The 14,161-nt window shown below is 44.2% G+C and overlaps 1 protein-coding gene across 1 annotated transcript in view; it reads right to left on the bottom strand.

The window, feature by feature from the left end:
* The window catches only part of MSH3 (mutS homolog 3), a 484,945-nt gene that overhangs the window by 122,828 nt on the left and 347,956 nt on the right, over positions 1-14,161 (bottom strand). The window lies entirely within an intron of this gene.

Here is a 14,161-nt window from a genome sequence, read left to right as displayed (position 1 = left end):
ACATAAGGTGCAAGGAAAACACACTAAAATTGCTGCAAACAGTCCAAAACATGGCAGCAAGACTGATTTTCAAGAAATTGAAATATGAATGAGCAACCCCACTGCTTGAAACACTACATTGTCTACCAGTCAAGGCAAGAATATTTTTCAAAGCGAGCACCCTAATCTTCAAGATACTATTTGGAATGGCACCCCAATATATGCTTAACATGATTGAACTATCCTCAAGAAATGCAAGCCCAGTAAACAGAAATTACCTACTCATATCTACCCAACTGCAAAAACACCATCTACAAAGCTATCTACACAGCAGGATTTAGCTATCAGGGTTCCAAATGGTGGAACTTGATACTAAAAACCATAAGAATCATCACAAATCTCCTACAATTCAGAAAAGAAATGAAACCAACCTCTTCAAAAAATACAGCTAATCACAAAGATGTTGTCACCTTCCTTTCAAATCTACCCTTCATAAACTATAAGAATAAACATCACCAAAACTCTACAACTGAACATAAAAGCTACCACTACCTTCTCCTCTTCAAATATATCTCTTCAAAAACTCTATGAATAATCACACAAACCAGAGGTGCAATTTGGAGAGGGCATAACACTATTATAACACCACCAAGATGTAGGCATGGGTCACGTGATGGATTGAGAGGGAAGAAGACGTGCTTCTAATCTCTCTCGGGCCACCCTCTCCCACAACCCCGTTATAGCAGCGAATTAACAGGAAAAACTCAAGAACTTCATAGACTTAACGTTTATGGACCCCTTTGTAGTGCGGGAAAGCAGAACAATGCCGAACAGAACTGTAAAAAAGGAGCCTGAAAAACAACGAGGCCAGATTGAAGGCAAGATGGCGACGAGCCCGAAGCCGGAGGCCTCTACAACATTTAACGCTGATCAGCTGCAACAGCTCACAGAGGTGATACAGACAGCGATGGCACTGCAATTTAGAAAATTATCTGACCAGTTGGCCGGGATGGAAACCCGTCTCGACGAGACGGTTCGTAGAACTGGGGAATTAGAAGTGCGGATGTCGGATATCGAGGACGCTGAGACAGCCAGAGAAACTGTGGTCAAAGAATTGCAGCGGGAGCTTGGCGCCTTAACCCAACAAGTGGACGATCTGGAGAACAGATCTAGGAGGTCGAACCTCCGAATAACAGGAGTCCCAGAATCGATCCCAGACCGCTCCTTACTTACCCAATTAGAGCGCTGGCTAAAGAACGAATTCGCGCTCTCGGACAGCGCAGGGCCGCTCTGTTTGGAGCGAGCGCATCGCCTGGGAAGGCAGAACAACACAAGAACCAGACCGAGAATAGTGATTGTTAAAATACACAACTTTATCCATAAAGAGGAAATACTGCGAGGAGCCCGGCAAAAATGGGACACTATGGAGTTCGAGGGGTCGCCAATAAAGGTGTTCCAGGACTATTCTTTGGCGGTACAAGAGAAAAGAAGAGCCTTTGGGCCCATCTGCAGAAAGCTGGTGGAAAACAAGCAGCGCTTTCTTCTTTTATATCCGGCATTGCTGAAGGTGCAAATAGAGGGGTCCTGGAGAACCTTTACAACTCCTCAAGAAGCGCAAACAGGATTAAAATATGACAACGCAGCGAGCCCAGGACGAGGTTGATGGCCTACCACACGAAGGGGGCAAACTTCACACGGGAGCTGATTTGACTGATAAACAGGACCTCACTTAAATCTATAATCTAACCAATTATGTCAGATGGAGTTCAAGTTAATGTCAATATGTATGAAACGTATGTATGAAAAGAAACTAATAGCAGATAAGTTATAGCGGAATGTTTGATTAACATAGTTAAGGGGGGGAGAGGGAGTCCGCCATCTTTAGACCTTTTCTCTCCTAACCGACACACGGGGACGAGAGTATGGGGTCAATGGGAGGGGAAGGAAGAAGTCAGGGGGGGAGGGGGGAAGGGTGGGTAGGGGGGGAGGAATGTTTGTTGGGTAGGACTAGGGAGGTACTGTTACAGGGAGGGAACTTAGATGAAGATGGGAAAGTGCGGCAAAGTATTCAGAGGGGGATTGGTACTTATGGAGGGGATCAAACAGCAGAGGGCGACCATAGTGAGAGGAACAGGAGGACCCGGGTGAGCTGGGAGCCAGGGTCCCCAAACGATATATATGACTGTTATAAGGAACTATCAAATACATCTTATGGCTAGAAATGCAGTCACAAGGTTTTTGACATGGAACGTAGGGGGAGTCTCCACGCCAATAAAACGAACTAAGATTCTCTCTGCCTTGAAGAGACATAAAGCAGATGTGGTCTGCTTACAAGAAACCCGCTTGTCCCCAGAGGAACACCAAAAGCTGAAGCAAGGTTGGGTGGGGGAAGTACACTCGGCATCGGCAGAAGGGAGGAAAAGAGGTGTAGCAATTTTGCTTAGGAAAGGACAAGCAGCTAAGTCACAACTGGTGGATAAAGATCCCCAAGGCAGGTTTGTGATAATTCATCTGTGGCTACACCATAAAGAATACCTAGTGGTAGCAGTGTATGGACCAAACATATATGATAAGACATTCTATGATTGCATAATTCGTACATGCATACTTTACAAATCCTTACTTGTAATATTAATGGGAGATCTTAACTTAGTGGCAGACCCTCTACTAGACTGTTCCACACCAAGGCATGCAGCGCGAGGGGGCCCACAAGCGAGAGCATTACACCATTTTATGCAGGAGCTAAATGTAGTAGATGCATGGAGGACATTACATCCGGAAGGAAGGGACTTCACTCATTTATCTAGAGCACACGGTACATATTCAAGAATAGACTACATTCTAGTTGACAGGAAGATATTTTCACAAATAGAGGCAGTGGAAATTGGTCCAGAAGAAATTTCGGACCATGCAATGGTCTGGGCCGACCTAAGGACCCCGGATAGTGACCACAACACTGCGGGCTGGCGCTTCCCATCCTACCTAGTAACAAATTCGGATTTCAGGAGATTCTTGCAGGGCAGATGGGAAGAATATGAAAAATTTAATACCGGGTACAAGAACCGCCCTGACATATTTTGGCCAGCGGCAAAAGCAGTTCTTAGGGGCGATGTAATTGCATACATAAGTGGACGAGAGCGAAGAATGACAGGGGCCATTGTAAACATGGAAAAAAAATTCCAAAAGGCGAAACGCAGATTCATTCAGTCCCCTAGCAATCAAAGTAAAGAACAAATGCAAGTGGCTCAAATAGCATTAAACACGTTACTTCAGGAGAGAGCCTCAAAAGCGTTAGTTCTCAGGAAATATAATCTTAAGAGGTTCGGGAACAAGACAGGGACCCTTTTGGCCCGACTAGTTAAACACAGGGGTGGAACACGTGTAATCACAGTGGTAAAGGACGAAGAAGGAATATCTCAATACAAGAGGGAGAAGGTGGCACAGGTCTTCCAAAAATTTTTCAGTACAATGTATAAGCAAGGGCAATCCCCAACCCTGGGAGAAACGCAGGCATATTTTCGTAAGGCAGGTATGACCCAGCTGACTAAAGAGGAGGCGAGTGAGTTAGAAAGCCCCATAACTGGAAAAGAGCTGCAAGCAATCATTAAATCTTTACCTTCGCACTCCGCCCCAGGCCCTGATGGGTACTCTGGCGAGTTCTATAAGTTAATGGGACCCTCAGTACTAGGAGCCCTTCAAGATTTTCTTGAAGAGGCAGTGACTCGACAAAGCTTTCCACCACATGCAAATGAAGCTTTGATTACCTTAATTTTAAAACCAGGGAAACCAGAAACATACGCAGACTCATACAGGCCAATCTCCCTAATAAACGTAGACATTAAGATACTTGCTAAGTTGCTGTCAAATAGACTACACCTATATATTCCCCGCTTGGTGGGATCTGAACAGGCAGGGTTCGTTCGCAACCGACACTCAGTAGTGAATGTCCGACGCTTGTTACTCGCCATAGGACACTGTCAACAAAAACGAATAAAAGCAGCATTGATCAGCCTAGACGCTGAAAAAGCTTTTGACAGCGTTAACTGGGACAATTTATTTGCAGTACTCCAGTACACAGGGATAAAGGGGTGGGCTTATCAAGCCATACAAACTTTATATACACACCCGACAGCTGCGGTATTGGTTAATGGAGTGCGCACCCCACAGTTCCCCATCTGGCGGGGGACCAGACAAGGCTGTCCTCTATCACCAGCATTATTTTTGTTAGCTGTCGAGCCCCTCCTAAGGACTCTGATTAGGGAGGAGGGAATAACAGGCGTAGAAGTGGGAGGAGAGAGGGTTAAGGTGATGGCCTTTGCCGATGATTTGTTGATAGTGACAACTAACCCAGAGATCTCAGTGCGAACCTTGATTCAGAGAACCACATGTTTTGGGGATATCTCGGGATTTAAGATAAACCTGCAGAAATCCTCTATTATGCAAGTGTACCCTGTGGGAGTAGGAAAGTGGAAGATGGAGGGGAGCCAGTTGAAAACGGGGGTAGAGATTAAATACTTAGGAGTGCGGATTCCGCAAGACCTGACTAAGCTTTATGACCTCAATATTCAACTCCTGCTTTCAGAGACAATAACAAAACTGACACAATGGCAGGCGCTGCCCATTTCGCTTATAGGGCGAATAGGCCTGTATAACATGATGATAGTACCATGCTGGCTGTATGTGTTCCAAATGTTACCATTGTATTTGAAAGGTGCAGATGAGAAGAAATTGAATACAGCGCTGACAAAATTCCTGTGGCGGGGTAAGAGGCCGAGATTACCCCTTGCTATGGTCAGCACGCCAAAAGAATACGGAGGAATGGGTTTATTAAGCATCAGATCACTTACTGTAGCAAGTGCCATGAGACATTTAAACGACTGGTTTAGAGGCACTGCAGACTTCTCGGCAACCAAGATTGAACTAGATTTGTTTGGCCCATACCACTTTAGTAGCTTACTACATGGTATGAAATGTAAAATCTCGCCAATATTAGTGGCATCCCATATACTACCCACAGCCCAAAAAGCTTGGCGGTGGATCTGCAAACTTCACCATTTCTCTCACAAAGTAACCCCTTTGTTGCCGGTGTGTGGTAATCCAGCTTTCCCACCAGGACTTATCTATAGAATATTCAGCAGATGGAAAGAGAGAGAAGTTACCTTTCTACAACAAATTATAACAGAAGAGGGGAAGCTGCAATCCTGCACAGCTTTACAAGAGTTGCAACTGTTGGGGCCAAAAGACCAATTGTTTTACTGGCAAATAAGACATTATGTATCTAGTCTCCCTTGGGAGGCATTAGCAGAAGATGTGCAGGAGGAGCTACCCTCAGCGCTCTCCCTGCACTCTCAGCAGAAAGTACCGTTGCTCTACCATCACAGGCACATTAAGGATACTAAATTGGAATTAGACTATGCCAAATATGCCAAAGAATGGGAGAAAGACTTATCAATTCAGTTAACAACCCGTGGTTTTCAGGAACATGTTCTAACTCTGAGACAGATGACTACTTGGACTGATCTATGGGAGCTCCAATATCGGTTTGCGTTACGGCTTTATGTACCACCCCGAAGAGCTTTTCATATGGGATTGTCCCCTGATGGAGCCTGCCCTAAATGCAAAGGGAGCGAAGCAACATTAGGACATATGTTTTGGAACTGTCCGAGAGTTGCCCAGTTTTGGTCAAATTTGCTCAGTCAAATAGAGGGTTTGTGGAAAGCAAAATGGAGATGCTCGCCAATGCTGTTGTTCGGCAAACCAGAGATTAGCCGACCTGGACCTAAAGGATATTTAGCATTTGTGAAAAGAGCTACTATGATGGCAAAGAAAGCGATTTTAATCGACTGGCTAGAAGTAAAAGGTCCCTCAATGCAGATATGGAGAACTCAGATGATAACCATGATGAGAATGGAACGATTACAGGCTAGAGAGAAGCCTCACCAAGAGTTTGAACTATTTATGGACAGATGGAGCCCATTCCTGAGCACAATGCCCTCTGAATCTAGAAGCCAGATATTGAATATATAATCCCATATTCTTGCTGTATGTGTATTCTGTTTGATTTAAGGGGGGGCGGGAGGGTAGAGGGGCGGGTTAGGAAGAAGTAGAAGGGGAGAAGAGAGGAGTCAGGGAATAAGTTAGAAATAGGGAGAATATGGTGTAAGAACTTTGTGTACTGTCATTATGAAAGTTATGTTTTGTTATTCTCAATAATAATAAAAAGATTCAAACATAACACCACCAAAATGTAAACTGTAAGCCACTATGAACCGAAATTTGTTTTTGGATAATAATGGGATACAAGAATGCATAAATAAATAAATAAAACTTGTGCTTTTGACCTCTGTTGAAGGCATAAGTGCCAAAACTTATCCAAGTCGAGTCATTTTCCAATACATGCATTTGTGGCTGAACTTGAGATTTTCCCTTCTCTGGACTATCTCTGCTCTATTTTGCAATTTTAAATAAAGAGTTAAAACTTTGCTAACTTTTTTGCCTTTTATAAACCATTCTAACACTCCTGCAGATTACGTTGAGAAAATTGTAAAAAATAAGAAGTGACATCTGGTCCTAATAGAGTCAACTTGCTCATCTGCAAATGTGTGGATTAAAAAAAAATCCACCCAGTGAGAGCAGTTATGTCCACTCCTGATATGCCTCAATTATCTGGAATGGACATGACAAATACAAAAGTTATTAAGGAGACAAACACATATACATACATAATCTCAAAAAATGTCTTACCCTTTGGAAAGCAAGCTAACGGCAAGCCACTTATAAGAAGTGCCAACTTTCCAGCTACAAAAATAAACGCATAGTAAAACACTATAATATTTACAGCATCGTTATATGATGGGAGCTATCAGATGAATTTTCGAAAGAGAAGGGCGCCCATCTTCCGACACAGCACTATCTAAAATCTTATCTAGGGAACACGTGAGGTCCCATAGGAATGCAGGAGGGATGGATAATAAAATCCTATGATCTACCAGCTGAATAATTCAAACTCAATACCTAGAGATCTCTGACCCTGACTGAACAGCCTTTGACCTGAAGTGATCAGAGAACTAACCACAGTCTCTGTACTAAAGCCTTTATGAAAAAGCCCCAACTGTAACCTATGTAATTAATAAAATGTATCCAAATACAGGTCCAGTTGTTTAAATCTTCTGCTCAGTGAGCAGCAGGAGACAAAAAAAGCAAACAGAATGCTAGAAATTATTAGGAAAGGAATAGAGAATAAAACAATGAATATTATAATGCCTGTGTATCGCTCCATGGTGAGACCACACCCTGAATACTGTGCGCAATTCTGTTTGCTGCATCTCAAAAAAAAGATGTAGAAGAACTGAAAAGGTATTAAGAAAGGTGACAAAAATGATTAAGGGGATGGAAGGACTCTCATATGAGAAAAGAGTTCTTCAGCTTGGAGAAGAGATGGTCTAGGAGAGATATGACAGAGGTCTATAAAATCCTGAATGGCGTGAAACAGGTAAACATAAATAAATTGTTTACTCTTCCAAAAAGTACAAACACTAGAGAACACTCCATAAAGTTACGTGGAGGGGCATAATCGAACGCAAACGCCCATGTGTAAGAACGTCCATCTCCGAGAATGGGTCCGTGAAGGGGTGGGTCGAATCGTATTTTCAAAAAAGATGAACGTTTATCTTTAGTTTCGCAAATACGGTTTGTGCCAGGCAAATGCATTGGATGTGGGTGTTTTTGAGATGTGGGCGTTTGTTTGAGCTTGGCGTTTTCGTTTTTCAGCGATAATCGAAACTGAAGCGTCCCAGCTCAAAAATGACCAAATCCAAGGCTTTGGGTCGTGGGAGGGGCCAGGATTCATAGTGCACTGATCCCCCTCACATGCCAGGACACCAACCGGGCACCCTAGGGGGCACTTTTAAAAAATAGGAAAAAACATTAAATTACCTCCCAGGTGCATAGCTCCTTTACCTTGGGTGCTGAGACCCCCAAATCCCCCCCAAAAAGCCACTCCCCACAACTCTACACCATTACCATAGCACTTAATGGTGAAGGGGGGCACCTACATGTGGGTACAGTGGGTTTTGGGGGGGGGGGTTAGAGGGCTCCCATTTACCACCACAAGTGGTACAGGTAGGGGGGGATGGGCCTAGGTCCGCCTGCCTGAAATGTACTGCATTACCCACTAAAAGTGCTCCAGGGACAGGACTTGTTGCTGCTGTATAACCTTGGCACAGCAGTTCACACCGTAAGACTAATCTCGCTGAAAATGTCCTTTATTTCAATAACCGCATTTACTCACCGTTAACTGCAGATCAGAGGTTGTGCCCAACTGGCAACGAGTCTTCCTGGTACTAAGATTAGCAGTAGCTCAGAGCTGGCAGAATGGTGTACAATGCCCTCTTTCAGCAACATTCAAGGTAAGAACTAAGTTCTGTAACGTGGCTAACACACGAAGGGGATCTAAAACGGACTTACAAAAATGGCCACTACCTTGTGGACTACCGGAAACAAAACAGGGCGCACACTGACCCAGTAAGCAGAGGGAAAAGCACCATGGGAGAAGAGCCTACCAACTACCAACATCGTGAGACTGTAACACAAGCTAGTGAAATCACGGAGCCCAATACCCTACACCCACCACAATGCAATGCTGATATGACCCTGCAGTGCACCCGAGAGCCACATCTGACCCAGGGAAAGGCTGTGAGAGGATCGAACACATTCTGCTGTCATGGAGGTGGGTACGGAATTTTAGGATGGCATAGAGGCTGGGAAATAAGGTTTTTGCAAGTGGGTTTTTTTTGGTGGGAGGGGGTTAGTGAGCACTGGGGGAGTCAGGGGAGGTGATTCCCGATTCCCTCCGGTGGTCATCTGGTCAGTTAGGGCACTTTTTTGGGACCTGTTCGTGAGAAAAAAGGGTAAAAAAAGTGTCCTAAATTCTCGCTAACAACGCCTTTCTTTTTTCCATTGTCGGCCGAGCGCGCCCATCTCTGCTCGGCCGATAACCACGCCCCAGTCACGCCTTCACCACGTCTCCGACACGCCCCCGTCAACTTTATTCGTTCCCACGACGGAGTGCAGTTGAAGATGACCAAAATCGACTTTCAATTATATCGATTTGGCCGCCCACGGGAAACGGACGCCCATCTCCCGAACATGGACGTTTTTCTCCTTTCGAAAATAAGCAGGATAGTAAAACAAATCTGGACACAGGGGGTAAAAGCAGTTAGTATAGCTGGGTTTAAAAAAATGTTTGGACAAATTTCTGGATGTAAAGGCCATAAACCGTCATTAAGATAGACTTGGGGAAAGTCACTGCTTATCCCTGAGCTTAAGTAGAATGGAATATTTCTTCTCTTTTGAACTCTTAAGTACTTATGACTTGGATTGGTCACTGTTAGAAACAGGATACTGGGCTAGATGGACCCTTGGTCTGACCCGGCAAGGCAGCTCTTATGCTCTTATGAAATAGTGTCTGTTATCGTTGATGTATATAGATACTTTTACTCTTTGAGTTTGGAAAATTATCAAAAGGCCCCTTTCTGCTGTTAATTTCACATTTTACCCTCAGAACGTGCTTTCATTTTTGTTTTTACAGTGATTAGCATGTCTCCCTCAGGGCTGGCGTTAGGGTGTAGCAAATAGGGCAATTGCCCTGGGTGGCTCTAAGATTGCCTCAAGCTGAAGGAGGCATTAGCTGAAGATCAGCTTTTGGGGCCCCTCCCTGGTTTCTGCCCTGGACCCCTGAATGTCTAACACCAGCCCTGTATCTCCTAGGAAATCTCACCATATCATCATACTCTGTGATACCTTTCCCTAGTAAAAGCTTATCTCATTTTAGACCTACCATCATGATTCTCTCTGCTTAGTACAAGGAGCTCTTAATGTAATGAAATAGTCCAATAATCATTATTCTGAGCAAAGTGACAGCACAAAAATTTCAAAAACTGTGCATGTGGTGAGCAGCATATTAGGTAATCTAGCCAACCAATTAATGTCATAATCCACTTGGGAACAAATGACTTAGCTAGAAGTTATATAAACTTACTATAGGAATATGAAATACAGGAGGATCTAAAGCAGGGGTAGGCAACCTTTATACCACAGGTGGCCACATGAATATCAGTACTATCCCTAGTGGGCCACACACAGAAAATTAACAAATGTGCCATAGAATTCACTGCCAGCAAAACTCAATGTGATGACTAAATGAACATAAATCATTACCAGAAAATTATTTTCGATACTACTGAAAAAATATCTGTCTGCCAGTCTTTGTTAAATGCTCCATAGTCATCTTCCATTTTTCTTTTTCACGCTCATTTTGGGAATCAACCAGTTTAAAAGCAATAAGTGTAAAAACAACAATTTTCACAAACAAGTAAAAATGACAATCAGTGACCACATTACATAGAGACGTACTTTCAAAGTACTTAGACTTACAAAATTCTACAGTAACTTACAGAACTTTGTAAGTCTAAGTGTTTTGAAAATGAGTCCCATACTATCCTAACCAGAAAAGCACAGAAGAACTCCATAGACCGCCTGTGATAAATAAATAAATAATTAGAACTATAACTAAAAGCGATGGAAAGAAACAAAGCAAACATGTTTACTGCTAGAGTGGCTATGCAGCTTTCTAAAAATATTTGTGAAATACAGTATTTAAGGCACCAAAATTCTGGTTAATAAAGTTTGTGCAGCCCGTTTTCTGTGTAGGCCGCATGCATCTGCAGGTTGCCCATCCTTGGTCTAAGGCAATAGGTCAGCTTTTGTAAGGCAGTACCTGTGCATTCTTAGGAGAGAGACAAACTCTATCACACCAAAATCTTCAACGCACGGCTGAAGAATTGGTATAAATAAGAACGTTCTGAATATTTTGGGGATTGGGGTTACATGTGTGAAGATAAGAGACCTTACAGTAGGACAGCCTGCATTGTTCGCAAAGGGCACAGGATTCCAAGACAAATGGCTCCGATCATAGATGGAGAGAATTTTAAACCTGATAAAGAGGATGACTGATGGAAGCTGAAAGGTTTGGACTGTCACTCCCATCAAACAAATTAGGGGCCCCTAGATACTAAGGTGTGCTAGCGTTTTTAGCATGTGCTAAAAATTAGCGCACGCTAACCGTGTAGACGCCCATAGGAATATTATGGGCATCTACACGGTTAGCTCACGCTAATGCTTAGTGCACCTCTAGCGCAGCTTAGTAAACAGGGCCCTAGGTTACTGAGAAAAACATAGAAAGGAGAACCTCATAAAGATACTATTACACAACTGGAAAGAAGAGGGTGTTAAGCACAAGTAACTACAAAACCATGCAGGAAAAAAGAAATATCTGGAAGGCCATGAGTACAAATATCCACAAGTCCAGGCAACGCAATTTCCAATCTAAAGGCCCTAATAGCAGAGGCAAATCTAGATATTGTTGCTAGTACACAGAGATGGTCAATGAATTCCATGATTAGGACATAGTCACACAGACTATAATTTGTTCAGGAAGAGCAAAGGGAAAGGAAGGAAATGCAGCATTTTATGTTAACCCCCCCCCCCCCCCCCCCACATTATATCTATATCTATTTGTGTGTGTGTGTAAATGCAGGGATGAAGGGAGGAAGTTTACGAGTAGCCATTGTTGGCCTTTTTTTTTTTTATTTTTATTTTTAATGCCTCTGCTTTTTGACTCAATAATAAAGGCAAGAAAAAATTGTCAGTCAATTAAATTGTTCCACTTCTTAAAATTCTGACCTGAGAATAATAGATGTCTTCTACTGAGCACACAAACCTTCATAATAGTGCTCCAGTACAGCAGCAGAAAATCATCTTTAAAATGTCATTCAAAAATCATTTCTATTGTATCAGCATTACTGTGGTGTCCATAATCAGTTTTCTCCCACCTGCACTGGGGATCTGTCTTCAGCTTGTAGGAATTTCAGTGTTAACTGATTCTTAAAGCTTTGTTTGAAATATAAATTTTAGTTAGATGCACTCCTAAAACATACATCTGTGGGAAAGACTGCAGTGTGCTTGTAACCTTGAACAGTCGACCCTGATTTTGAACTGGCCACTCATTTAAAGTGTAGTTCTATAATGGGGTGCTAGATCTAGGTGCTGGGGGACATTCTGTAGTCCATCTGCATGCTCCAGGGTGACTCCCACATCCACTGTGACCCATTTGATCTTCCACTCTTCCTACCCTGCGCTCCTTCTGGCTTGTCTTCTGAGGTGATTCCCAGGTCCTTCCCAACCCACTCAGTCTTCCACTCCTCCTACCCTGTGCTACTTCTGACCTCCTGCCAGGTGCTGGGAAAGTTCTGGAGTCCATCTGCATATTCCTTGTGGAGGGGCATAATCGAAAGTGGGTGCCCATCTCCATGGGTGGTCATGCGAAGGGGCGGGACAAACCGTAGTTTCGAAAAAGATGGGCGCCCATCTTTTTTTCGATAATACGAGTTGTGCGGGGCAAATGCCTAGGATTTGGGCGTTTTTGAGCTGGGCGCTATCGGTTTTCAGCGATAATGGAAACCGAAGGCGCCCAGCTCAGAAACGAACAAATCCAAGGCATTGGGTCATGGGAGGGGCCAGGATTCGTAGTGCACTGGTCCCCCTCACATGCCATGACACCAACTGGGCACCCTAGGGGGCACTTTTACAAATTAAAAATTTTTTTAAATAGCTCCAGGGTGCATAGCACCCTTCCCTTGTGTGCTGAGCCCCCCAAATCCCCCCAAAACCCAAAGCCCACAAGTCTACACCATTACCATAGCCCTAAGGGGTGCAGGGGGGGCACCTACATGTGGGTACAGTGGGTTTGGGTTTTTTTTGGAGGGCTCAACATTAACCAGCACAAGTGTAACAGGTAGGGGGGGATGGGCCTGGGTCTGCCTGCCTGACGTCCACTGCACCCACTAATAACTGCTCCAAGGGACCTGCATACTGCTGTCAGGGAGCTGGGTATGACATATGAGGCTTGCATACAGGCTTTCAAAAAAAGTTTTTAAAGTTCTTTTTTTGTGGTGGGAGGGGGTTAGTGACCACTGGGAGAGTCAGGGGAGGTCATCCCCGATTCCCTCCGGTGGTCATCTGGCCAGTTGGGGCAATTGTTTGGGACTTGGGTCGTGAAAAAAAAGGGTCCAGCAAAAGTGACCCAAATTCTTGCTTCTGCCGTCCTTTTTTTTTCAATTGTTGGCCGAAGGCGCCCATCTCTCCTCGGCTGATAAACACGCCCCAGTCCCACCTTCACCACGCATCCGACATGCCCCCAACAACTTTGTTCGTTCCCGCGACGGAGTGCAGTTGAAGACGCCCAAACTCGGCTTTCGATTATATCGATTTGGGTGCCTTTGCGAGATGGGCTCTCCCGATTTGGGTCAAAATATGGGCGCCCATCACTTTCGAAAATAAGGTCGCTAGTGTCCTCTGGGGTAACGCCGAAACCACTTGGTGTCCTGACATGTCAGAGGGACCAGTGCACTAAGAATGCTGGTTCCTCCCACGACCAAAGGGCTTGGATTTGGTTGTTTCTGAGATGGGCATCCTCGGTTTCCATTATCGCCGAAAACCGGGGACGACCATCTCTAAGGATGACCAACTCTAAGGTCGACCTAAACGTTGAGATTTGGGCGTCCCCGACCGTATTATCAAAACGAAAGATGGCTGCCCCCCTTCGCTTGGACGTCCTGCGAGGACGTCCTCAGGAAAACTTGGGTGGCCCGTTCGATTATGACCCTCCACGTGTTCCTCTGATCCCATTTTCACTCATCTTCTCAGCTCTATCTTCTGTGTCATCTCTTTTATCTGTTATATCCTCAATTATCATTTTCTACTGCACCAGTTCCTGATGCCTTCAAACATGGTGTGGCTACAACACTCCTCAAAAAACCTTAAGTGGACCCTAACTGCCCTTCTAAATATTGTCCCAGCTCTCTCCTTCCTACTGGAACATGCTGTTCAATGCTGCTGTCTTGACTTTCTTTCATCTCAAATGTTCTTGATCCACTACAATCCGCCTATATTCCACAGAAACAGCCCTTGCATAGTCCCCAGTGACCTGTTCCTAGCCAGATCCGAGAGCCTTTACCAAATCCTCATCCTTCTTAACCTACCTGCTGCTTTTGATACTGTTTATCACCACCTACTCCTTGATATGCTGATTTGGGGGCTCTGCCTTGACTTGGTTTTATTCTTG

Source organism: Microcaecilia unicolor, chromosome 2 (assembly GCF_901765095.1).
Source record: "Microcaecilia unicolor chromosome 2, aMicUni1.1, whole genome shotgun sequence".
Classification (NCBI taxonomy): Eukaryota; Metazoa; Chordata; class Amphibia; order Gymnophiona; family Siphonopidae; genus Microcaecilia; species Microcaecilia unicolor.
This window is presented reverse-complemented; position numbering and strand designations above follow the sequence as displayed.